The sequence below is a fragment of the Macaca mulatta genome, chromosome 13 (assembly GCF_049350105.2).
Source record: "Macaca mulatta isolate MMU2019108-1 chromosome 13, T2T-MMU8v2.0, whole genome shotgun sequence".
NCBI classification, from domain to species: domain Eukaryota; kingdom Metazoa; phylum Chordata; class Mammalia; order Primates; family Cercopithecidae; genus Macaca; species Macaca mulatta.
In genome coordinates this window covers 18136645-18161954 of record NC_133418.1, presented here as the reverse complement: position 1 = coordinate 18161954, position 25310 = coordinate 18136645, and the positions used below count along the sequence as shown (strand labels likewise).

General features: G+C 50.4%; 1 long non-coding RNA gene across 1 annotated transcript; it reads left to right on the top strand.

Moving 5' to 3' along the window:
- The first annotated feature begins 993 nt into the window (after positions 1–993).
- On the top strand, positions 994–7190 carry LOC144333693 (uncharacterized). Its single transcript, XR_013402622.1, has 3 exons — positions 994–1094; positions 3432–3594; positions 6951–7190. It is a non-coding gene; the product is annotated as an uncharacterized LOC144333693 (long non-coding RNA).
- Positions 7191–25310: the final 18120 nt, after the last annotated feature.

The following is a 25310-nucleotide window of genomic DNA, read 5'->3' as shown; positions in this document are numbered from 1 at the left end:
TTTGGAGCTGGCCCGGATCTTGGTTCTGTGGATCCTCGCTGTGTGGCTCTGGAGCAGTTCTGTCCTCAGGAGACGGATCCTCACAGCCGCCTCTTGGGGCCATGAGGAGAATTAATAGGACGACCCCCGGGTAGCTGCTCAAAGCCCTGTGCGGGGCCAGCCCTGTGTCTCCACCAGTTCCTTCCCTCTGTGCTGCCCCCCACTGTCACATCACCAGCCTTTATTTCCTTTTCCTTGGACCCAGGCAGCGAATGCCCCGCTGGCCTTGGTAGCCGCTTCTCCAGTCTGCCCTCAAATCACTTCCTGACGGACAGCCCTGACTAGCCATTGGCGTGACCAAAACCCCACAAAATAGAACCCAACTTCCTATTAAGCTGTGCAGAGCTGTCCCAGCCCCACTTCCCACAGGCTGGCCTCATTCGCTATGGGATCCGTGATTCTCACCTGGGGCTGGGGGTGCCCCTGGCATCTGGTGGGGAGTGTCAGGGATGTCCCTCCAGGCCCAGTACAGTCCCCCAGCCGGTGGCCAGCAGACAGCAGCACCCAACCTGATGTCCCTGTGGCTTCTGGTTCCCTGAGGCCGGTTGTGCTTTGCTGCCTCTGCATCCTCTCAGACGGGTGCCCTCTCTCCACCTTCACTGGTTAGCTGTGTTCCATCCATTAGAGCTCAAAGCACTGCCTCCCGGCAACGCAGCCCCTTCTCCTGGCCTGCCGTCTGCCTGCACCCCACGGTCTGTACCATGTCCTCGCGGGCCCATCAGAGCGAGGCTCCCAGGGAAGGAGAGGTTCCTGTTTGTGTCTCTGTCCCACCTTCTCTGGACCTGGCACCGTGCCCTTTGCCGACAGAGGTCTTGGGTTGATTGTCAGCGAAGCAGACAATCTATATGGCTCTAAATGGCTGTGAACATGCTTGATTGGGTTATTTTAAAAATAATTGGATATGTAAACATTTGAGTGTGACACAGGTGGATTTTTGGGCTAATGGTCTTGTTCTTCAGGGAGTAACCACAGGCCCATCCACGAGCACCATTTCCAGCTGATTTATGGAACGCTGTTCTACCTGGTTAATTTTCAACGTTATCTCAGCCTGAGAGGTAGGTCAGCATGTGACGAAGATCACTGGTTTGAATCCTAATCTGCTCCTTAGGAGCTGCACCTTCCATGCCTTCGTTTCTTCCTTGGTTAGGTAGGGAAGGTATGAGCTACCTCAGAGTCGTGAGTGAGGCCTGCATCGAGTGACTGCATTAAAGTGACAAGAACTGCACCCGGGGTGTTGATATTTAAAGTCCTTTAAACATCACGATGCTGCATTTTGGTACCCAGGTAAAACAGCAAAGTTATTACAGATGCAGACGCAGACCCTCGGCGAGGTGGGTGACTGACGGCAGGAGGTGGATCACCGACCCTGTAACCAGGGCGTGGTCTGTTCAAGGCTCAACGAAGTGCACGTCATTGCGTGTACCACGGAGGTCCCTCTCGTGACGTCCTGGAAGGGTCCATGTGGCTAAGCCGTGTGGTCTGTTCATGACGTCCAGCAGGAGCAGAGCTTTCGGGTGCAGCCTTGCTCTTGTGTGCATGGCCCTCAACGGTCTCAAAAGTCTGAGGCTTAAAGCAGGCTTGGGATTTCCTTATACCTCCTGGACATCTAGTTTGCCTGGCAAACATGTTTTTCTTGGGTGTAAAGGTGAAGGAGTGGGTGACTCTGGTGATAGTGTACTAATTACTGCACTTCTGGGTCAGTGGCGCTTGGTTGAAGACACTATCTGCCCTGGGTGGACATCTCTGGGGTGATGAGAACCGGTGGCTGGATGTTGCGGAGTTGCCAAGAAGATGCCATTTTTTTCCTTTTTCCTCAGTAACAACACCCTACTTTGTTTAGGGAAGCAGCACACCCAGTTGAAAATCCAATTCTCTTGCACGGCGGAGCGGCTGGTGACACAGGTCCAGATGCTGGGATGCCGATGGGGGGTCCTGGAGAGGGAGGTGTCAGGAGGCTTTCCCGACCCTCAGCAGCCCTGAGCCCTTGTCCGGCCTTCTTGCCTGGAGCAGGACGCCTGGAGGGAAAGCAGCTTCGGGGGCCCGAAGGCCCGAAGGCAGAGTCCTGGCGTGTGAGGCAGGCCTGGGCCAGGCTCCTCGGAGGATGTCACAGAGCTGCTGCCCATGCGGGGACCACCCACCTCTGAGCCCCACGTAGATTTTCCTCTGTAGCCGAGTGAAATCCTGGTACGGCGAGTGAGGCAGTCAGAGGCACCTTTTGTGGAAGGAGGACAAAGCTGGAGGGAAAGAGGTTTTCCTAAAGGCACAAGGCGCTGATTCTGCGTTAGGGATAATTCCTAGGAGTGTGGTTGCTGGTGGGTGGAAAACTGTAGCCAGAGAATAAGTAGGAGTGGCCCTTGCTGGTATTTAACTGATTCGTTCTCGAATGGTCCGAGCAGTTCCAGTGAAAAGAACATTTCAAACACAGAAGTTTTCATCCTGCCTGACAATCAGCGTGACTGTGGGCTGTTCCATCCTTCCTGGGCGACAGTGAGAGGGTCTCAGGCCCTTCCGGCCCTGTGCTGGCAATTCCCCAGGGTGTGTGCCCCATTCCGAATAGGCTGGAATGCCTCTGGGTGCAGCTGAGCCTCTTGAAAAGGGAAGAGACATGTGATGTGTTCTGGCTGAACAGGAAAATGAGGGAGGACAGGGAGAGGGGCCTGGAGGTGATGAGGATGGTGAGCAACACTGGGGACAGGGGCATGGACGGTAACGCCAGGGACAGGGGCATGGAGGGTAACGCCAGGGACAGGGGCATGGAAGGTAACGCCGGGGACAGGGGTTGTAGGGTAACACCACTTCTCCAGGTGCCTTTGGGGGATGCTGCCGCCTCTCGCACCCCAGAGTGAGGTCAACAGGATTCTGTGCCCAGAAGCCCCAGAGCCTGGCAGCTGGGATTGGCCCAGTACGAACCACCGTTCACTGGCTCTGCCCCCTGAGACAGGCTCCCTGGTGTTTCCACCCTGGTTTCTCATCTGGACAGTGGGACCCTGAGTGTCCCTGTCACAGCTGCGCCCAGAGCCCTGGACTCCAGCGTGTCGTCGGCACTTGTTAGCGTTTCTTTTATTGTGGTCCGTGGATGAAGTGGCTCTCTCTTTGTGTGTTCACAGCCCTCCTGCTCACTTTACCTTCTGGGAACACTTTTTACATAGCTTCGTATGTGGGGAGGACTCGAGTGATTAATCGAATGTTTCATCAGGTGCAGTTCTTCTGTTTCCCAGTTTTGACACAACATTTGGTGACATTTCCAGGGACTCCTGTGGTCAGCCTCACGGTTTCACTCTGTCACTTTCTAATGCAGTACTCTTTGGGAGTCTTTTAAATTAAGCACCATCATTTAAAAATATGTTTTATAATATGCAGTTTCAGGTTAATTCTTCACCTTTGTGTCTCAGGCAGTGGCTCCCCACCTGTGAGTGGTCAGAAAGGTTCACACAGTTTTCCAGGGCGGCCTTTGCATTTACTGGAACTATTAAGAGCTCGTTCCTGCTTCGGCGGCGATTGACATGCAGTGCGCGTGAGGCCGTGCGTGGCTTAGTGTCTTCTCTAGGCTTACAGGTAAGTTTTTGTTCTTCCCCAAGCCTGCTCCGCTGTGGGGAGTGTTCACTGCGGGCGACGGTCACACTGTCTGGCACAGGCCACCGAGGCCACAGGGCAGGTTCCACGTAGCGGAGCCTGCAGAATAGCAGAGCCCGGCCTTCTTGCCGCCCTTCATGGGGAGCAGAAAGCGCAAGCCTGTGATCAGAGCTGTGCTAGCCCAGAAAGCCTCCGAACAGGTTGAATTGAGGAATCGGCTCCTACCAACTGCCCATGTTTAGGATGTGTTTGAATTTTTGTGATTTTTCCTGCACTGAAGCTACTGGGCTGGCTCTGAGTCACCGTCATGGGACTTCACGTTGCCCCGACGGGAAGCGGCGGGGGAGGAGGGCTGCACAGAAGCTTGCGGCCCTGATAATGAAGGGTTTGTTGCCTCTTGGGACAGCGAGTTCAAACTCTTTGTAATTGTCAGCGTAAATAGTGACCCGCTGAGGGCACGGCTGTAATTCAGGGTGGCATGGTTGATTGTCATCGTTGATATCAGGTACCTGCCTCTAAAATGACGGTACCTGTAGTGTGGCTCCAGGAGGGAAGCGCCTGCCAAACACACATGCTCCTGGGCCCCTGCAGACAAGGTCGTGCTGCCAGCCAGGCCTGCAGTTGTGGGTGCAGAGGGGTCTACAGGGCACCGAGTGCCTCCGCCGTTTGCTTGTGGGGCCCAGCCTTCCGTCCCTCCCGGTCCCCAGTGCGGCTTCTCCCAGGATTCTCCCAGACCCGTGCACACCTCCGTCTTCACAGCTTCCGTAGTTTTCTCGTGGGCGCCCCAGGTGGGCGCCTGGGCAGGGTTCGTGTGTCAGTCGAGTCCCTGGCTCGTGGCTCAGCAGGTCCCTTCATGAGTCAGCCAGCTGTGTGCCTGCATGTTCAGGATACTTGTCAGGGGCCTTCCTCAGGTCAGAGCAAGACCAACGCTCACCTCATCCTTGGGAGTTTGGAGCCCGCCCTGGAGAGACTCCAGCCACCTCCAAAGGGGCCATCTGGGTCCCGCAGGCTGGTGGGAGTGACTTCTGAGAGACTCGAGACCACACTTTGTGTTTCTACACCCCACAAAGCCACTTAAAGTGCCATGTTCTAGTGCCGTGTGCCTCTCGAGTGTGGCACACAAGCCTGGACGGGGATCTGAACGGGCGGTGCCTTCCTCAGTCTATGCTTGAGTTTTGGGGCAAGTGGCGCACTCCTGGCTGTGATTTTCGCCACTGTCTGGAGAATCACAAGACGGTCTCACCTGCAGCCTGAGGGACACATCGGCAGCCACTGAGGAGCCGGCAGGTCCGGCCTTGGTCCCACTCAGTCCTTCTCGACTTTGGTGACAGAGGAGACAGCAAAGCTTCAGCTGGGAGTCCCAGGCCTTCTCTGCTTGGGGTCCTGGGGCTGAGATAGCACAGATTCTGCCATCCACGTGCTGGGGGCCCCGCTGTGCGGCTCCCTTCTCTGGTCAGGGGCCGTGCCCTTGGGCTGGGCAGCTCAGGGTCCTCGCACTCAGGGGCTCAGGGCGGGTCCTGGATGCAGAGACAAGGAGAAGGGCGGTGGTTTGAGCCCAACTGTGTTGGCTTCATCTTCTGCCTCTTGTCCCTAAATACATTTGCAAAGTTTTCCAGATGAAAACTCAGAAGGGATTTTTAATGACTGGAATCTGTGAATTCCATGGAAGCCAAGTCTGTCCACCTCTTTCACGCCCCTCACTTCTCCCCGTTAGGGCTGATTTTGGCAGCGTTCATAGGGGCAGGGACGCAAGGGGTGGTGGCCAGCCCTCAGCCCTGCATCCCTTCCCTCCTCCCCTCAGCGCCACAGCATTTCGGTGTCATCCCCTTCCCTGCACGTGTCCTCATGAAAACGAAGTGCGGCTGGAGGTAGATGCCTGCACCCACTCCCGTGACCTTCCCTGCCAGCCCGGCTGCAGTGGCCCCTCGGCAGACATCTGTCTGGTGCTGCCTCCATGCCCCTCCCATCACCTGACACTCGTGCTCCTGAATCTTCACGCGTGTGCTCCGTGCAGCCACCTCACGGGCTCCCTGGGAACGGAGACAGTGTCTCACACCGGTCAGAATGCTCTTCTCTGTCCACTGAATAGTCCAACACAGAATCATTCCTCTGTGATTATTTATGCTTTGTTATGTAGAACTGGAATAAAGAAAAAGTGAATTTAGACATTACAGCCTTCAGGTTGAAGCTAGGTAATTGCATTAGGGAATGAAATGAGAACATTTGAGCTTCTCGAGTTCTATTTCCACATCTTCGTATCCCCATCACCCCATACCCAGTGTCTAACACAGCTCTTGGTCTAGGAGTTTCTTGATAAATGCTCATTGAATTGAACTGGCCTGAGCTTAACATTCCTACCCAGACTTAGAAGCCAGTCCCTGAGCAAATTGCATTTAGAACGTGAGTTTGACGTTACTGTGATAAGGGGTATCCTACACGTCATAATTCCTAGTCAATATCGGGTATTTAGTTAAAATAGAGGCAAGTATGGAGAGGCATTGGCCCATCTGGCGAAAGGGCAAGGCACGGTGCTTTAGGTCCAGGTCCCCAATATCAACTATGGAAATAAAACGTTGTCAACTCCCATTGCAGCCCTGTCCTCAGCGGGTCATTGTTTATGCTAACAATTATAAACAGCATGAACTTGCTGTCCTGAGAGGCAACACACCCTCCATTCTCTCTGCAGTGCAGCTGCCTTGGTGGATGGAACATGCCCCTCCTCCCTCCCTCCACCCTCCTCTCTCCTTCCCTCCCTCATCCTCTCTCCCTTCCTCCCCCCTCCTCGCTTCTTCCCTCCCTCCTCCTCTCTCCCTCCCTCCCCCTCTCCTCTGCCTCCTTCCCCCCTCTCCTCGCCCTCTGTCCTCTCCTCTCCCTCCCTCCTGCCTCCTCTCTCCCTCCCTCGCCCTCCTCTCTCCCTCTCTCCCCCCTCCTCTCTCCCTCGGTCCCCCCTCCTTCTTCCTGTTTTCTCTCACCTTTCTCCCCCCACCTTCTCTCCTGGGGTGAAGGGCAGGAGAGAAGAGACCTCCGGAATCTTGTGCTTCATCCAAGCAGCTTGGGGGCAGCATCAACAGCTGCAATTTGGCTGCCCCAGCAGGTGCCTCAGGGCAGCCTTTCTAATGGGAGACCTGGAATCATGTCTTTCCTTAATGTGTCCTAAAGGCTGGAGGACATGAAGTGAAACAATGCTCCATGCTCAGTCCTGTGATTTTCTGTATTTATTGGACTTACTTTGAAATTAAACTAAATGATATCCAAGGTACAGCATGAGAAAAAAGAAAAAACAGGCTATGGTGTTCGAAAAACAAACAAAACCGTTTGGTTTGTTGGTTTGTTCTTAGACCTTCACAGGATCCTAGGTCACACGTTTCAGTTTCTCAGCGAGTGACATTCTCTGCGGAAGCCGTGTCAGCCTCTTGTTTGTTGATGTCAGCCACAGCAGAAAGAAGTACTCCGTAGGCCCCGTGCTCAGCACCTTGGCGTGAGCTCTTGCAATCTTCTGTTCATGCTCATCACAGCTCTGTGCAGTGGGCGTCCTCCTGATCCCGGTGGGAGGATGGAGGATGGAGGCGGAACGGTGAGTGACAGCAGGATCACATGAGGGGTCTCTCCCGAGGTAGAGAGGGGAACCAGCCCAGAACCTCAGTGCCCATTACGTCCTTCCTTCTCCTCCTCTGCCTCTCTGTGACTGACTCAGGCTGCAGGGACAGACGTGAGTATGTGCAGAGTGTGTGTGCACCCCTGGGGGTGTGTGCTCATATTGGCAGGGAGGGATGTGAGTGTGTACAGAGCGTGTGTGCACACCTGGGCATGTGTGCTGGCCTTGGCAGGGACAGATGTGTACAGAGTGTGTGTGCACACCTCGGGGGTGTGTGCTGTTGGCATGGACAGACGTGAGCGTGTACAGAGGAAGTGTACACACCTGGGGGTGTGTGCTGGTGTTAGCATAGACAGACATTAGCGTGTACAGGGCATGTGTACACACCTGGGGGTGTGTGCTTATGTTGTTTTGTAAGCAACAAATACGTGGCCCGATGCTTCTGGCGGCCCTGCGCCCGTGCTGACTCCGTCAGTGGCTCTCGGGTTGGGGTCTCCATCTCCCCAGACAGCACTCGAGTGGCTTGAGGTTTCAGATTCTTCCTCTCCGGTTACTTGGGCCTCCTCAGACCAAACATCAGAACCAGCCAACTGCAAACTACAAGAACATTCAAATGCATCTTCAGTAGAGAAAACAAAAGCAATTGGAATAATTTTCCAACATGACCCCGTGGTTAAGCCGTTAGATACTCCAGCTAACAGATTGAGTCACTTTAAAATTCACACCAATTAAAATGGTTGTGACAGTTGCAGAGCTTTACCGCTAAACCTTGAAATAATTGAAGAGTTCTGCTCCACTTGCTTACAAACTGGGGTTGGGGATAACTTTCAGTCCAAAGTAGCAACCTTCTAAAACCAGCTTAGATGCGAGGCTCCCACTCACACAGGAAGAGACAGTGGCCCTTGATTATTCTCCTGTTTCAGATGCTTTGTCATTTTTTTTTGTATCCTGATCATCACTTCTGCTTTTCCAATTCAAACTAAAGGGAGTTTAGTTCTGTTTTGGAGAAGCTGTGGTTAGTGGTTTCTTTTCATGGTTTGCTTAATCTCTTAAGTCTGGCACTTACATTTACCCAAATGGACTTTTCTTTAGTAAGACGGTGCCGTAGCCCAGGGCTTCTCCCTCCATATCTGCTCCCCAGGAGGCCCCCTAGGGATGGGCGCTAGAGATCCAGCCCCTCTCCGTGTGCCATTTTCTTTGAGTCCAATGTAGGTTTGGCTCAGAGAAGAAAAGAGGCCTCCGGGTTAGGTGTCTCTGACTGCTTGCTTGTGAAATGTTTAATGATAAGGCGACTTCCAAACTAATTTTACACATTAATAGTTGTAGCTTAAAGTATCACTGCAGTCATAAGAACAAGAAACACTCCCATAAAGTAGATAGGCAGAAAAAAGCCATAAAAGTTTAATAAAGTGCAAATAAAATGGTGTTGTAAGAATGTACAGTGGGAAATGTTCTCAGTCCAGCCAGATCGGCTGTGGCATCCTCCTGTAAATACATTCAGCCACGTGTGGCCCAGATCGCAATCAGTACTGTGAATTGTGATCCAGAATGTTCTTGGGGGCCGATACCTGGACTGTGCCAGCAGCTGAGTCTGATTGGACGTCACGGCGGTGATGTGCTTAGCGTGGCCAGATGGGCCGAGGGGTGGCCACCCGTGCACTAGCCACGTGCAGCTGTTATTCTTGTGATGGAGTTGCACGGGGCGCGGCCTGTCCACCTGGGCTACTTAAAGTACCGGGAACCCAACCACTGGTGGGTGCCTCCCGACATGGGAGCTGTTTTTTTTATCCAGGGCCCTCTGGCGCGTGCAGACCCTGAGTCCACGGGGAGGCAAAGGAGGGCTCTGCTGGGCCATGGAGGTCCCCGAGCAGGTGGTCACTCATTACTTGTGGAGTGGTCCATGGCCTGTGAGTTTATTCCCGGGGTCTGTGTGAGCGAGGTTAACCAGTTCACAGCTGGGCACTTACCCCTTACACAGGTGATACTAGTTAAGGTGGAATCTATATTAGCTCGCACGGGAGTGTGTGAGGAGCTGGGAGGGTGGTGAGGTTTGGCCTTAGCGCTGGAGCCCGGGCTCCTGATGTTCTGCGTCTCCCTGTTGAGGGGCCATCAGGGCCGCTGTGGGTCCTGAAGACAGTAGGTGCCATATGGACCAGGGGATGCGGAAGCCTCTAGAGGCTGCGGGAGGCAAGGAGACAGTCGCTTCCCCAGAGCCAGCCCTGCCGACACCTCGACGTTAGCTGGTGGGACCTGTTTTGGACTCCAGCTTTCAGAAGTGGGAGAAAATAAGTCAGTGTTTAGGGCGCTAAATTTGGGGTGATTTAGTGGAGAAATAGAAAACCAGCCCACGAAGGTGCACGCATTGAAATGTGCTGTGTCCAGGTATTCACAGTGGCGTGAGGGGGATGGCATCAGGGTTCTGGGAACTGTGTAGTTTTACTGAAGGAAGGGGGCTCACCACGCCTTTCCTCATGTAACTGAAGGTATGTATGCCTGCCACACTGCCCAGGAGACAGGGACTAGAATTCTGACTTTATTTCTTATGGGAACCAAGGTCAGAACACGGTGAGGGCTGAAACGAGCTTCCTACAGCCTGAACTGGGCAGAGGAATCGCAAGTAGTTTGTGTTTTTCTACACAGATCTGTCCTTTCAGGTTTTGTTAAGTTCTGGAAAAAGGGAGAAGCCAGGCACACCTCGGTGACGGACAGTGTTTCTGGAGGTGGCGCGGCTTCAGCCTGAATGTGGCCGTGTGGCTAGGAGGCTCAGAAACTGCCCTCCAAGAGCACTCATCTGTTCCTTATTGCACTAATACCTCATTTACAGAAATCTACAGAAATTAGAGCTGTGCAGGAGGCCTCTGGTCTGGATGGGTTTGTGTGGACTGAGGTCACGGGGTGTTGTCCCAAGTGCTTATCCTGATCTGGCAGAGGCTCTGTTCCCAAATGATTATGCCAGTTTCAGAGCCTATATCTGAGTGATAGTCTTTTAACTTTGGTGCATAAAAGCAAACAAAGTATGTCTTGAGAGTCTAAAAATCCGTTTAGTAGCATGGCTGTTAACTCATACATGGGGCATTGGGATGGAGTGAAAACCATCCCCTGGCGTGGACGCTGTGTGGTATTTTGTGTGGTGGCCTGCTCGTGCCTTGAGCTCCATCTGCAGTGTGAACAACAGCTGTGCATTTGAGAAATGTGGGCAGGTCAGCTTGCTCCTCCAGGGGCCTGCAGGCGTCCGGGCGAGGGGCCTGGGATGAGGCCACGTCAGTGGGAAGGAGCTTGGTTGTGTCAGCAGATATGTCTGCCTCTACAGGCCCGCAAGCCCGCCAGAACCCAGTTTTCCTTTGGTCATCTAATGCCAGAAAACCCGTTTCTTAGAGATTCTCGTAATTTATGTTAATGAACCATTTGACCATACATAAGATGTTATAAATGCATGAGGCTTTACAACTTGGCAGATGTATAACTCGCATGTTATGATTGAATCAAACTGTTGAAGATATTGGTTTCACTTGAAGATTTTTAGCATTTTATGCGCAAATCAAATGCCAGTAGCATTTTGAAGGAGTATTTTGGAATCGTAAATACAGTGGGACAGTGCTGGGTCTCTGGGATGCTGGTGAGGTGTACGTGACCTCAAGCTCTTGGAGCTTACAAATAAGATTCCTAAACTGTCACACCTGCAGTGCTGGAAGTCAAAGTGGATTTCTGTAAAGGAGGTATTAGTGCAATAAGGAACAGATGAGTGCCCTTGGAGGGCAGTTTCTGAGCCTCCCAGACACCCCAGGAGGAAGCGGGAGAGGGAGGCAGTTACCCACCAGAAGCTGGATGGTGGAGCTGGGTTTGCTGGTGGCCCTGCGTGGCAGGTAATTACGTGCAATAAGGAACAGGTGAGCGCCCTTGAGGGCGGTTTCTCGCTCTGCTTCGGAACTGCAAGTGGAAGACGCCCCAGAGTGGGGCTGGGGGGTGTGGTCAGTTATCCAATGGGGCCAGATTTGCTGTTGGCCGCTGAGTGGCAGGTCACTCCGGGGAGCGATGGGAGGTGAGTGGAGTGGGAATAGAGGATGCACCCTCCACAGCTACTGCTGGGAGTTGGCTCTGGTAGCAGAGGGGGCATAGAGGGATTCCCGTCAGGGGCAACACGGCTGGGGTCCCACGTGTGCTGGATGCCGAGGTGTGGCTATATGTGATCTCAGTCTCCACAGCCGTCCTGGGAAGTGGGTTCAGTCACCTTCCTTTCTCACATTTGAGAAATCTCAGGGGCTTACATCACAGCTGGGTGGGTTGGAACTAATGTCTCAGGCAGGACGTTGGCCTGAGAGCCCAGATCTTAACCCCCCCTGCTCTTTTCAGTTCACCTAGCTTGTAGAGAAGGGTGTGTGGTGGTGGGGGGCGGTTAAGAAACCAACACAGTAGAATGGGGGAAGGAAATAAACCAGGCAGGAGACACAGGCAGTGCTTGGGAGGTCTGTGTGGGGTGTGGGTGGCACCTCTGGGCCTGTGCTCTCGGCTTGCCCAACCTTGGGCCTCAGCCATATGCTGTGCACTTCAGGTGAAATCTCAGTCCCTTGTGTGGTGCGGGCATCTTTTCTCCCTGGCTTTGCCTCTCCTTAAATCACGGAGTCTCAGTGGGGATGGAGGGGTGGTTGGTGGTCCATGGAATTTGCCCTCCACTTCCCCATCCTTGTCCCGTCCTGTCTGGCCTGTTACCTGAATCTGTGTCTCTTCAGAGCCTGCAAATGAGTGGAGGCCACGGCAGCCTCTCGCTGACCGGCCTCTCAAACTTTTTTATTCATCAGAATCGTGTTAAATGCTGATTCCTAGGCACCCCATTAGACTCTCTATGCCTACCTGGCATGGGTACTTTGGGGAAGGTACAGAGGGTTGCTGGGCTGTTCCAGGAGGAAAGTTGCATTTGTAGAATGTCCACTGTGGTCTTTCCAGCACTCTACTTTCCACGCACACATGGCATTAAACTTGGAAAACCTCTGGGTGCTGTGCTGGTGAGGAAGCCCCGGCTGGACGAGGGGCTGCTGGGGCTCAGACTTGATTCCTGGGCTGAGGGCTGTGGGCTTATTCTCTTCCGTGGGCCTGCTGATGGGATGCCCTGAGAAGTTCTGCTGTGCACTCGGGGAAGGTGCAGAGACAGGCTCAGGAAATACAGACCATGGATTTAAAAATTCCTACTGGAAAATCTTTTATGAGCAAAGAAATTTGCATCTAACTGAAAACAATCATTGCTTGAATAATTGGTTTGTTTACCAAATTGGTCCTATGAACAGATTAAAGTTTTCATTCATGCCTTGTCTATAACGTAAATAGGAGCTATTACCGCAACCTAAATTAGCTTTAAATTTTGTATCAGATTGCAGTCCAGATTACAAACGGCTGCTTGATAATCTAATTGATAAAACGGAGGAATTTAGTACTTGGAACCCAGAGTGAAGAGAACAGAATTACTTTGGTTTCTCAAAAGCGTGTGACTGAGGGGTGACCTGGGGTGAAGAGAAGTGGCTGGAGTCATTACACTCGAGATGATCTGCCCCAGCCTTTCTCAGCTGTCTTCTGGATAAAACAAAAGGATGAGAAATGGAAAAATTCAGCACTGAGTTCATCTATGCCCTGAGCTTCTCATATGGTCATTAATGTGACCGGGCTGTATCTGTGAAGGCTCCATACAGGCACAAAGGAATTAGGCTAGAGTAAGGCGGCCGGCGACCTTTGGCGTCTGGGCCGCGTGTCATTTCCTAAAGCCCTTTTGGGTGAAATGACAATCACAATGTCTGTTCGGAGAAGTGTAATCTCACGTATGAGATGCAGATTTTAAATGATGCATATTTTAAATACCAAAGTCAGGAAGCTTGGTGGGAGTGGCTGTCTTCCGAGTGGTTTTCTGTGCTGCCATGGATGAGGCGTGGATGGGTCATCTGTTGGTGAGATCCAGTGGTGAAGGGGCTAAGCAAACCCTGGAGCTGGGGCGGTGTGAAGTTACATCTTTTCTGGCATCCCAAGTAAATACATTTTGTAAAACTTGTGAATTTGACCCTGACCCTAACCCTGAGTGTTGAAGTCTGGTGCAGTGTTTTGAGCCCTCTTTTGCATTGAGGGTGAGTGACTGTAAATGACCAATTCCTCAGTGATGAAAGTTCAAATTCAGCTTGCCTGAGGAAGCCAGACCTCAGTCACACGTATCTCCATTGTAAGCACTGTGACCTCTATGCAGGTGGCTGCAAGTTTCCAGGCCCTCCTTGGAGACACAGCCGTGCGGTACTTGATGATTTGATAACATCAGCCACCTTCTGTCTAATGACGGTACAAATGTTTCTCCTACAAGGAAATGGATCTGGTTTCTTCCCTGATCGTTGGAAGAAGCAGCCCGCCTAGGGACTGCACCGTCCTCTGCACTTTCACAGCGAAGCCTGTATCTGTCTCCGAGGAGTGTCCTGTGTTGTGGGAATAGCAGGAATTGCCTCTTTAATTCTTCCTGCTTTTGAGGGCTCGGACAGCTCTGCCTGTTTCACCTGGGATGAGCAGCGGGTGGTCTCTGGCTGCTGTGGGACTAGGACTTGGGGTGCATCATCACATCCGGTGACCTGTCCAGGTGGGCATCATTGTCTTTTGCCTGTTGGCTGAGGCAGCTGTGATGTCATGGGGGTCATGTTTGTGTCAGGGCCACCCCAGTTCTTCCCATGCACACCTCTCCTGGAGTGCCTTTCCTTATGATGACGTGTTAAATTAGCGTGGACAATGCAGAGAGGCTCTGGGCCTCTCCTTCCCATTCTTACTCCCTGGAGCTGTGATGCCGGACAAGGTAGCCCATAGCCAGAGGCTCCTTTAAATTTAATTAGAATAAAGATTTGATAACATAGCCAAACACATTTGAAAAGAACTTCACAGATTAAATCCCAGATTCAGCCCTTCAGGCCCAGTGGTCACGTTTCGGGGCTCAGCAGCTGTAGGTGGCTGTTGTCTTCCTGTGTTGGCTCAGCAGATTGGGATGTTTCCAGTTCGGCTGGCAGTTCTCTTGAATGGCTCTGCCTGTGGTGATGACACCTTGGCTGGAGAGCCTCGTGGGGATCCTTTAGGCCTCTGGCTACAGCCAGGCTGCACGGTTCCTGTGCCCCACGTCCCCTGCAGACCCAGAACTATCCCACCACAGAGTCAACACTGCTAGACTTGGATACAGTGTGCAGACAGCAGAGGGGCACGTCTGGGTCTTGCAGGGGCTGGGGTGACTGGCCTCCTTGGCCAGGATCCCCTCTCCAAGTTTTCAGAGGAAATGCATCCACCATCCACACCGTGCACCAGAGAAAAACTGCCGGCTTCTCTGTGGATGGTGAATTGAGATCATGCAGAGTGACTAGGTTTGGGCTCCTGACCAGTGTGAAACCTGATACCTTTAGGTGGAACCTGACATGCCTCCATGTGTACATGGCAAAGAGAATGCAGCGTTGTCAGCTTGAATCCAGATGTGCTCCCGTTTTGAAGTGGAAGGTTCTGGGAGTATTGGCCGTTGGTGATTGTCCTGCCATGGAGGACTTTGAATGCAGGCACTGGTTTAGGATAACCTTGGTTTCCTGGTCCTGTATGTGGGCATCCCTGAATATCCCGGGCTGGAGGAAGGCAGGGCAGATGGGAGGGTGACAAGAGGTCAGGTGTTTCCAGCTGTGGGGAGTGATGCCATCAGATGGCCGAGATCAGGTGACCAGGGACCAAAGCAGGGGTGCATGGAAATGCCATGTTTCCCGGGGCATGTGGAGGACCTGTTGAACTCTATTCCTGGGCAACAGTTCTTCCATTCTCAGGAATCTGTGCCATTGTAATTGAGTATCAAATTCTGTAATTGCTCTAATTACTTACTGTTAAGTCCCCATCCCAATTACCATGAATTAGCAACAGTGATAACAGTTTGCCTGGTCAAGCCTTGCCAAGAAAAACCAGTGGAAGTAGTTTTAGTTGCCTCAAGTTCCCTCCAAGTCGGATTCCTTAGCAGCTTCTGTCCCTACAGCTGCTGCAGTTCCTCCTGGGTCTGGCAGGCACATTCCAGACATTCACATCTCAGCTCAGATGCAGGCCTGTATATTATAGAAAATTGCACTGCGCTGTGATCAGCTTGAGCTGACGTTCTCTAGGTGGGAGGCGGAGGCCGAGGACCTGTGAGGGACTATCCGAGTGTCCTCTCATTGACTTGGAGCAGGTGTACATCGGTTCTTCAAGAGTTCTAATGGGATGAAATTAGAAATATGAATTTTTAAATTTCACGTGTTACGAACTCTGTTCAGTGATTTCCTCTGAAATGAGAGACTATTTGCAGACGAGGCATTCAGGCTGCAGCTCTCCTTAGAACTGTCCTAGACCTCGATGCCGTCCTTTGGCCTCTTCCTGGGTGTGGGGTGCTCTGCTTGAAGTAAAACCACGTGGTCTGTGCATCAGTACTGCAGCCAATTCAACGTACACACCCACTGGGAGGGGGGCCGGATCACTTAACATTTTAAATGCATTTAACATTAAACCAGCAAGTCAGCCAGTGCTTTCTGTAACCAAGCTGCCTGGCTCATGGGAACCTCACACTTAACTTTTCGGAAGAGAATACTTGCTTCTGTGGAGTGTCAATATTTGTCTCATTCGTTGAGACTCTGCTCAAAGTGATGAACGTGTGTAAATTAGGACCTTTTTGTGTAAATTGGGCCACAGAGCTCTCTGGGCACAGTCAGGGGAGTAAACGGCTGTGAAAGATGCCGCCCGATGTGAGCCGTGACCAGGCACTTTGGAACCTGGGATCCCATCTCCAGCCTTTCAAAGGACATAGAGGAATATAAAATGCAGATGGGAGAGTTCATATTTTGGGCATCTCTGTTCTTTTGAAATCAAAGTGCAAAGAAAAAGTTTTGCCTTGAGGTCTTACCCCATACTTGTTTTTCTCCTGAAGTTTTAACATTTTCTTAACTGCTTTTTTCTCCCCCGATCCTTGGGGAACTTCTATCTTCGTATCTTCTTAAAAGATATGGTTAAATTCAACACTGAAATTTAAAAACATGCTTTCATATTATTTTTCTTTAAACTGATGTATCTGACATTGGTGAAAAACTATCTGGGCGTATTGGTGTATTTTTATTTTTTGGAGACAGTCTTGTGTTGCCCAGGCTGGAATGCAGTGGCACGATCTTGGCTCACTGCAGCCTCACCTCCTGGTTCACGCCATTCTCCTGCCTCAGGCTCCTGAGTAGCTGGGATTATAAGTGCCTGCCACCATGGCTGGTTCATTTTTGTATTAGTAGAGATGGGGTTTCAACATGTTGGCCAGGCTGGTCTTGAACTCCTGACCTCAGGTGATTCGCTCACCTTGCCCTCCCAAAGTGCTGGGATTACAGGCATGAGCCACCACCCTCGGCCTGTGATATTCTTGATTGTAACTGTAATAGATCCCTTTAATAAAAACAAAATAGAATAACAACAACAACATAAACAACTCTCTGAAAAGTCCCGAAATTAAAGAGCTCACTTGGACAGGGATTTGGACACCAGTTGAATGGCCCAGCACAAACCATAGTTACGTGGGCCACTCGGCCTGTTAGATCCTTAGGGTATTCGAAGTCATGTGGATATTTGCATTTCTGCTTCTGGATATCGTGTCAGTATGAATTCGGCTAGTGTTTGAGGGCCAGGCTCAGATCCGGGAAAGCAAGATCCCCTGCCCTCACGGCACTTCTCTTCCATGTGTGTGTTAGGAAAATAGAAAGCATAAGATATTTTTTTCAATGAGCTGGGAAGATGGAAAGATAAGCCTAAGATGTTTACTTGTTCAGAAGAAGGGAATTGCAAGGAATACTCAGCTTTGCTGCTGCTGAAGGAGGCCGTTTCAGAGGTGGGGTTTCTCTGAGAAAAGTGGTAAGAGGCAAATAGGATTCCCCATCTGGTTTCCCAGAGATGGGGAAAGTTAGTATCCCCAAAACAGCCTCAGCATTCTGGCAAAGACTTTGGAAAACCAGCTAGGGTGTGGGACCTTGTTGGCCACTGGGTGGAAGGAAAACATTGCTGGTCCTGAGGACTGTACTATTCTTCCACTGCTATAAAGAACTACCTGAGGCTGGGTCATAAGGAAAAAAAGGTTTAATCAGCATACAGTTCTGTGGGCTGTACAGGCTTCTACATCTGGGGAAACTTAGAGTGGAAGGTGAAGGGGAGGCAGGCATGTCTTCACATGGCTGAAAGGGGAGAGAGTGAAGGGGAAGGTGCCATGCACCTCCAAACAACCAGATCTCAGAACTATCATGAGGACAGCACTTGGGGGATTGTGCTAAACCGTTAGAAACCACCCCCATGAGTCAGTCACCTCCCACCAGGACTCACTTCCAACAAAGGGTTAGAGTTCAGCATGAGATTTGGGTGGGGGGGACACAGTCACACCATGTCAGGCTTCCCATTCTTCTCCTGCACGTGCTTTGCAAATGGTTCTGTCATTGGTTTTTGTTTTTGTAGATATATAATATATGTACATATTTTCAGAGTGCATGTGATATCTTGATTCATCCCTATATTGATGAAATCTGGGTACTTGGGATGTCTTTCACTTTAAGTATTTTCTTTTCCTTATGCTGGTAATGTTCAAGTTATTCTCTCCTAGCTGCTTTGAAATCCACAGTAGATGACCCACTGCCATCCCCCTGCTGATTTATCAATAGTAGGACTTGTGCTCCCATTAGGCTGTGTTTTTGTGTCCGTTACTAGCCTCTGCCCATCCTGCTTATGAGTGGGCTCTGCTGGGCCCTGTTGACCACGTACTCTTGGCCTCCATGAGATTTGCTCTCAGCTCCTGCTTATGAGTGAGAACATACTCCGTTTCTTTGCTTGGCTCGTTTGCTTAACGTAATGTCCTCCAGCTCCATCCATCCTGTCTTGGATGACAAGGATCTCAGCTGTGTGGTGGAGTATTGCTCCTTTGTATGTTCAGGCCACGTTCCCTTCATCCCCTGTTGACGGGCACTCAGGTGATTCCGGACGTTGTCTGCTGTGGATGGCGCTGCATTGAAGCTGAGAGCAGTCACTGGCTTTATACTCGGGGGACGTGAGCCACTTTGATGTTCTCAAGCAGCCATTCCCCAAAGCCCTCCGTAGAAGGCCGCATTCCTTTGTGCCCATGGCTTCCACTAGGATGAACAGCTGGGAAAGGGCTTTGAGTGAACGCTTGGGTTTCTGGGTTTAATTGGTACCCAGCTTCACTGGCCAAGTGGGGGTCCCAGTGACCCTGGACACTACTTCATATAAGGTCCAAAGATGCAGTTAGGTTCTTTTTTTAACTTTAAAAGAAAAAACAAAAAAACGCTTTTGACCTGGTTAAGCTATAGCATTATCGGTTAGTGTTTTTCATATTGGAAAGGTGTATATTTTATTTTCTAAGAAGGAAAGAAATCCTGTTAAATACTCTAACCACAGATTAAATCATGTCAAGGAAAGAGGTACTATTTTGGGGGAAAATGACCCCTTCATGTCAAAGATCAAGGAGATGACTTACATTGTTTAATTGAGTTAATTATGAAATCTTAAGTGGTTTTAAGAAGATGAGCTGTGGATGCTGCAAGACATGAGACTGATGCTGATTTCATATTAGTCAGCCCTGACAGAATGTGGCTAATATTTAAAGCTTGCTCCAGTATTGCTTGAACTAGTCACACTCAGTGCATTGTTCGGCCCGAGATGGGCTGCCTCTGGATGAACCCATTGTAAGTTGAAAGTATTATGTCAAATGCACTTTCTATTTAGGATATTTTCAGCTTACACTGGGTTTATTGGAACAGTTTCATCCCATGGTAAGTCAGGGAGCATATATGCTCATAAAAGTAGAGAGGATCTCATAGATACCATGAGATATAATGTCTCTGATGTTATAGAGATATGATGAAAACAATCAAGTGGGACTTGGAAGCCTTGAAGGGACTCACAAGGGTGGCTCCTGGAATGCAAACGTGAGTGCCACTGCCTTCTGGATGTAACATCTGTGTCTTCTGCTTAGCCCAGTGGGTTATTGGCTGCTCCCGAGGGCAGAGAGGTCCAGCGTTCCTGTGTTTAGGTGTTTGAGCTGCCTTAAGAGGCTAGGGCGCTCATTGGTGTCTTCAGGGCTTTAGGCCTTCTGAACAAGCAGGAGGAAGGGCGACTTTGTAGAGCTTTGGAAATCTCAACGGACTTCAGGGCCATCCCCCTTGGCATAAGAGAGCCCCACTGGAGGCGAGCAGGGTGCCGTGCGTGCCTGTGCTGGGCCCAGACGTGTACGGACATTGTGAGAACCACAGGACACAGATCGGTCTTGGTTCACAAGTGGTGTCGATGGCCACGCAGCATTTCTTCCAGGTACATGACTGCGGGGACTTGGGTTTTGGGGTGTGCGTCCTGGTTGCCTAGTTGCTTGGAAGACCACTATTCAGACCCCAGCCTGAGTCACCGTGACAGGCCGCCCACTTCACACGCCACATGGAAGCCGTGGCGTCAGTCACTGACGCCCACCAGCTGTCAGATGTGTGTGTGTATCTTCCCTGGTCTCAGGATTGGTCTTGTTTTGAGGTTATAGTAAACGTTCTTTAAGAGGGGTTTTGGATTTTTTATGTTGTTTGCAAGGAGGCAGCAGGGAGCGCTTGAGCAGTGAGATCCCCTTTCCAACCAATGCAATTTCAGATTACAGCAGGTAATTAGGGCAGCGGATCTGTGGGATCACCTTTCCAACCAATGAGAATTCAGATCCCAGTAGGTAATTAGGGCAGCCGGGCGGGTGGCAGAACCCTGAACTGTGGCTGTATCTGGTGTCTTGCCCCGGACAGAGCGTGCTGGGGCCTCCGTGGTCCTCTGTGGGGTGGGTGGAGCACATGAACTGGGTGCTGCTGGGCCGTGGCTGGCTCCCCAGCCTGGGGTTTATGCAGGACTCATTCTGAAGACAACTTGGAACCCAGAAAGCAGCACGAGGAGAACGGGTTTGTGCGTTTCTGGATCCTTGGTGCTTCCCAGTCTCAGACGCTGTGCAGGCTCTGAGGGGTCTCGCCAGGAAAACTTGCACAGTCGGCCCCCCGGGTGGAGTGGGGCCGTAGCAGGTCTTGCAGGAGCTGGAAGTGGGGGTGAGTTTCTCGCCAGCGGGACTTTTCAAATGGGCCCAGCAGGATGCATCTGTGGAAATGCTGCCACCTAACGCAGGGCTGCGGCCAGCAGGGCCTGAAAGGCTACAGCGGGCTCTGTTTCTGCTCTCTCTTGAAAGAGTCTCTGCACGGTTTTCCTTGGTCTTTGTCTATTTGAGGGACGCTTCCCCCTTTGTTGGGCTTACCTAGCCTTCTGAGCTGCCTTGTTGAGTATGACAAAGCCCTGAGAAGGCATTTTTATTGCATAATTATGTTATCCTGGTGGCTGGATTAATGACCTGCAAATGTGGGTGACTCAATAGCTCTGAGGGTGTTCAGTATCCAAGACAGGTGGGAAGGAAATGTTCAGGCAGGCGTCAGAGGATCTGTTCTCTGCTACACACTGGGGCCCTGGTTTGCTGACAGTCTTCGTACTCGATCCAAAATGGGATAATGAAGTCTCACGGATTCGGCTTCAGCTGAGAGCTGCCTCCAGCACAGTCTTGTGTGAGTAACAGTTTATATGTTTGGTGCAAAGGGCGGGCGTCAGTTGATCTTATTTGTGGTGGTGCTTATGGTGGCTTTTCCGTAAGGAATTTAGACTTTATTAGCTTTGGCAAGGGAATCCTGAGTGATAAATTGGAAGAATGTTTCAGGAAATTCTGGAACCTGCAGTGAATCTGTATGAAATTGAGATTTGGATTCCCACGATTTCCTAATGCTACCCTGAAACCCAGTAGTAGACATAGTCGTAGAGCTTCAGTTGTGCTGCCCCACTTCCCCAATTTAAAAGGAACACGTTGCTTTCATCTAGAATGTTCTAAGCTCTGAGTGCTGCCGGCGGAGTGGCCAGCTCTCAGCGTCAGAGGGGAAGCCAGGGCTGCGTTTATGGCGTCGCGGCAGCTGGGAGCTGACCCTGGACCTCAGACACGTGTGATATTGACCATTTTCTGTAAACTCCAAGGGTGTAGTGGTCTCCTTGGTGCTTTACAGTCTTCGGAGGCTTTTGATGTGTCTGGACTTTATAGATTTTTCAGAAGTAGACGGCCTTTTCCCACACCCTTGGGCTGAGTTTTGTCAGAGGCTGGTGTGTGGGAAGCACCACACCCACATTCTGATAGGAAAGACTCTGGTGCCCAACTGAGGTCAGAGTGGAAATTCCTTTTTTCCTTCCCTCCAGTCTGGTCCAGCTGCTCCCTGCTTGGCCAGAAGAAAATCATGCTTATCCAAGTCGTAGGCAAACCCCTAAATCAAACATTTCTCTTTTTTCTTTAATATGCCCATTTAGTTTTTATGGGACGATAGATAGAGAAATGTCTTTTAGGGAAAAATTAATTTCTTTAATTACAGAGAACTTTTTGGATAAAAACTGCAATCAGGAGGCTATTTTGTAATATGATCTAGTTAAATACCACAGTGGAAAGCTCCTTATATTTGATCTTAAACTTGGGCCTGGTGTGTGTGGCCGCACACTCGTACTCATGACGCCACGCTCAGCTGTGAACTACAGGCACGGTACATACTTTGTGATAGCTTTTTTGAAAGTCTTATTGCTTGGCCTCTCCGACTCAAATGTTGAGTTACGTTGATTCTGTTCAGAATGTTCATCCCTCCGTCTATGGTCCAGTCGTCCATCTCAGAGGAGGAGACCTGAGGATGAGATAGAGGCCAGAGGGCTGTGGGGCTGAGGGCGGGTGTGGGGTGGGGGCCAGAGAGGCATGGGGCCAAGGGTGGGACAGGGGCCTGAGGGGTGCAGGGCTGAGGCCGGGGCTGTGAGCCAAGCTGCATGGTGGCCTCTATGAATTGGGAGACTCCAGGCAGGAACACAACCTACTGACCCCTTGACTTCAGCCCTGGGACTCCTGACTTCCAGGGCTGAGAGGAGGTTTGCATTTGTGGTAATTTGTTGCAGCAGCAATAGGAAGTTAATGCATTGTATCTGTTCTTCACCTCCAAACCTTTGAAAAGTAACCCTGTTGTATCGGCCTTTTGTGTGCCCTAAATTCTAATGAGATGGTTTGTACGAAATAATGGACACAAACGACGGCAGAACACAAAGTTGGACAGAAGCAGTGTCTTCTGTGGTTCTGTAGTTTGGGTCTGGGAAGTTAGATTTCGGTCAGAGAGTGTGTGGTCTTGTTCAGTGTATACCTGGAGTACTTGTTCAGAGCTCCTGGGGGAGTGGTCTTTAACACTGTTAGCATTAAAACTCCAAGCACATCAGGGCCAGAGTTCCTGAGTCAGTGTTAGGCGACCTTGAATAAGAGTTGGCATGTACAATCTGCCCACTTTACTAGTATGAAGCAGCAAAATCTTTTTTCTTTTCTTTTTTTTTTTGATGGTGTACACGGGAGACAAATGAGCTCCCTTTGCCCCACCCTGAGCAGAGACTGGGCAGGCGGTGGCAGCACTGTCCCCCATGGTGCATCCTTGGTGCATGGAGGAAAGTGTGTTCACCCTTAAAACACAGCCCATCCTCTCAAAGGCAGGGTGACAACCACATTTACATGTGGAATCTTAAAAAAGGGTCCGTCTCCCTGAGAGAAGAATGTGGATGTGTGTGTGTACCTCCTTTTTTTTTTTTTTTTTTTTGAGACAGTTTCCCTCTGTCACCCAGGCTGGAGTGCGGTGGTACGATCTCAGCTCACTGCAAGCTCTGCCTCCCGGGTTCATGCCATTCTCCAGCCTCAGCCTCCCGAGTAGCTGGGACTACAGGCACCCGCCACCACGCCTGGCTAATTGTATTTTTAGTAGAGACGGGGTTTCACCGTGTAAGCCAGGATGGTCTCGGTTTCCTGACCTCATGATCTGCCCACCTCGGCCTCCCAAAGTGCTGGGATTATAGTTGTGAGCCACCGCACCGGGCCGTATGTGTGTACCTCTTTACAAGTCTTGCCTGACCTTTGCATATAAAAATTATTGAAAAACTTAAGGATGTAACTGACAAGTACTTTATAGGTTTCTCCAAGTAAAAATTTGGAAAAGTTAAGTGAACCCATAATGTGTTTTATTTCTATGAGTCCCACACTTGGATTTTTAAATGTGGGCAAAACATCTGTATGTTCTTCAGCCTGATTTCCATGGAATCGTGAATGAAACTGCCGTGTGGATTTTGTTATGTGGCGGTGACATGTGGGGGCTGGTCATTAAACAACTGGAGGGACCCCTGTCCTTTCTGTGCTCCTGTTGGACATTAGGCACGTGCTTGGGTGTTTTCTGTGTGTGAGGACAAGATGACAGAAGTTCCAGATTCACACGGTGGTATCTTCTCCCTTTTCTGTTAAAACGTGTCTTCTGCTGCTTCTACATAGACAAAATGTTTCTTTCTCTTGCCTGTCTACATAAACGCTGTTTAACAAAAACTGTATTGTAGACATGTGAAGCTGAATTCCACATGATCAAGCAGATAGAGATGACTGAGTATACTGTTTTGTGGAAGGAAGGTTTAAAATGATTTTTAGCTTTTTCCCTGAAACAGGGAATAATTTTAACTTTTTCCCTGAGATAGGAAATAATGAAATGGGAAAATAATTAAATTTTCCCATGTAATTGTTAGATTATATTTAATTATTAGATTATTCATTTATTGCAAGGGAAAAAGGAACTCGATCACCCCATGTACCCAAATGAAAATTTAAAGGGTATGGGTGAATTCATCTGAACTCCTTTAATTTGTTTTTGTTTGTTTGTTTTTGACAGTCTCACTCTGTTTCTCAGGTTGGGTGCAGTAGTACAATGACAGCTCACTGCACCCTCAACCTTCTAGGCTCAAGTGATTCTCCTGCCTCAGCCTCCCCAACTGCTGGGATCTACAGGCGTTAACCACCACACACAGCTTATCACCTCTTGGAGACTAGCTTTGAGTTTGGGCATTCACTGGAACTATATTTTGGTTAATTCTCAAAGTTTGTCACTGTTTATCTTTAATTTGCTAAAAATCTACAGGTATTGTGAAATGCATTACATTTCCTTAGCATTTATGGATTCCCTGTTAGTGGGGCAGAGATGCAGAAGGGCAGAAGGCGTTCGGGCATCATCAGGGTTGCAGTTGAGTGCTTGCCCCGAACACACTGGGGCTCTGGGCTCTGTGGCCCTACGGGGGTCCTCTGTCCACTGAGGGGCTGGGTTACCTGGAAGGTCCCTCCAGCCTCTGCCATTTTGCCCTTTTCAGTTTAACATCTCATCGTTGTCCTGGACAGCACTGCCATTCGTTCACTGACCCACGAGTGAACAGCTGGTCCATGGCCAGTGCTTCTTCCTGCAGCTTGGAGGTGGTGATGTGATAACACTTCCTTGGAACGTGGTTCTTTGTGTGTATTAATGGTTCAGTTGTATGTTTCTTTTTAATCTGCACCTCTGAATTGGTCTTTTGATTGCAAAGAGATTGCTTACTGGATTTGTTTCTGAATATTTCGTGGATAACAGGAGAACCTTGTTTATCTGTGTGTTCATTTAATGTGTTTTTGCCAGGCATTTGAATGGGTGTGTTAGCCCTTAGCCCACTTTCTGTGTGTGGTGCAGTCATTGAAATCATTTATGTGAAGTCTCTCTTCTATTAAGGCCGGAGGACGTGGGGTGGTGTCTCCCTAAACTAGGGGGAAATGACTTGTTCTGCCCTCCTCCCTGGGAATGCTGGTGTTTCCAGGTCTCTGAACTTGGCTCCCACACTGGGAGAGTGGCTGTGGCTTCTGGAGCCCGTTTTGTGCGGGACTGACTCCTTCACTTGCTTTATTCCCCACCGTCTTTGTTGCTTTATAATGCAGGGATGAGGAAGTTGGGCCCGGGGGCCTTGTCTGTGCCTGAAGGGCCCGATGCAGAAACTCCTCGCAGAAACTCCTCGTGGGAAGGATGTTCCTTGAGGGCAACTTTTGGAGTCTTTTCCTAATTTTAACTGAGAAGTAGCTATTCACATGGTTCTATTCTGCTAGGGTGTTTCAAAATAATTGGTGTAGAGTTACGAAGATGTCCGAGACACCCATGATCCACTCCGGGCCAGTGCCGGACATTGA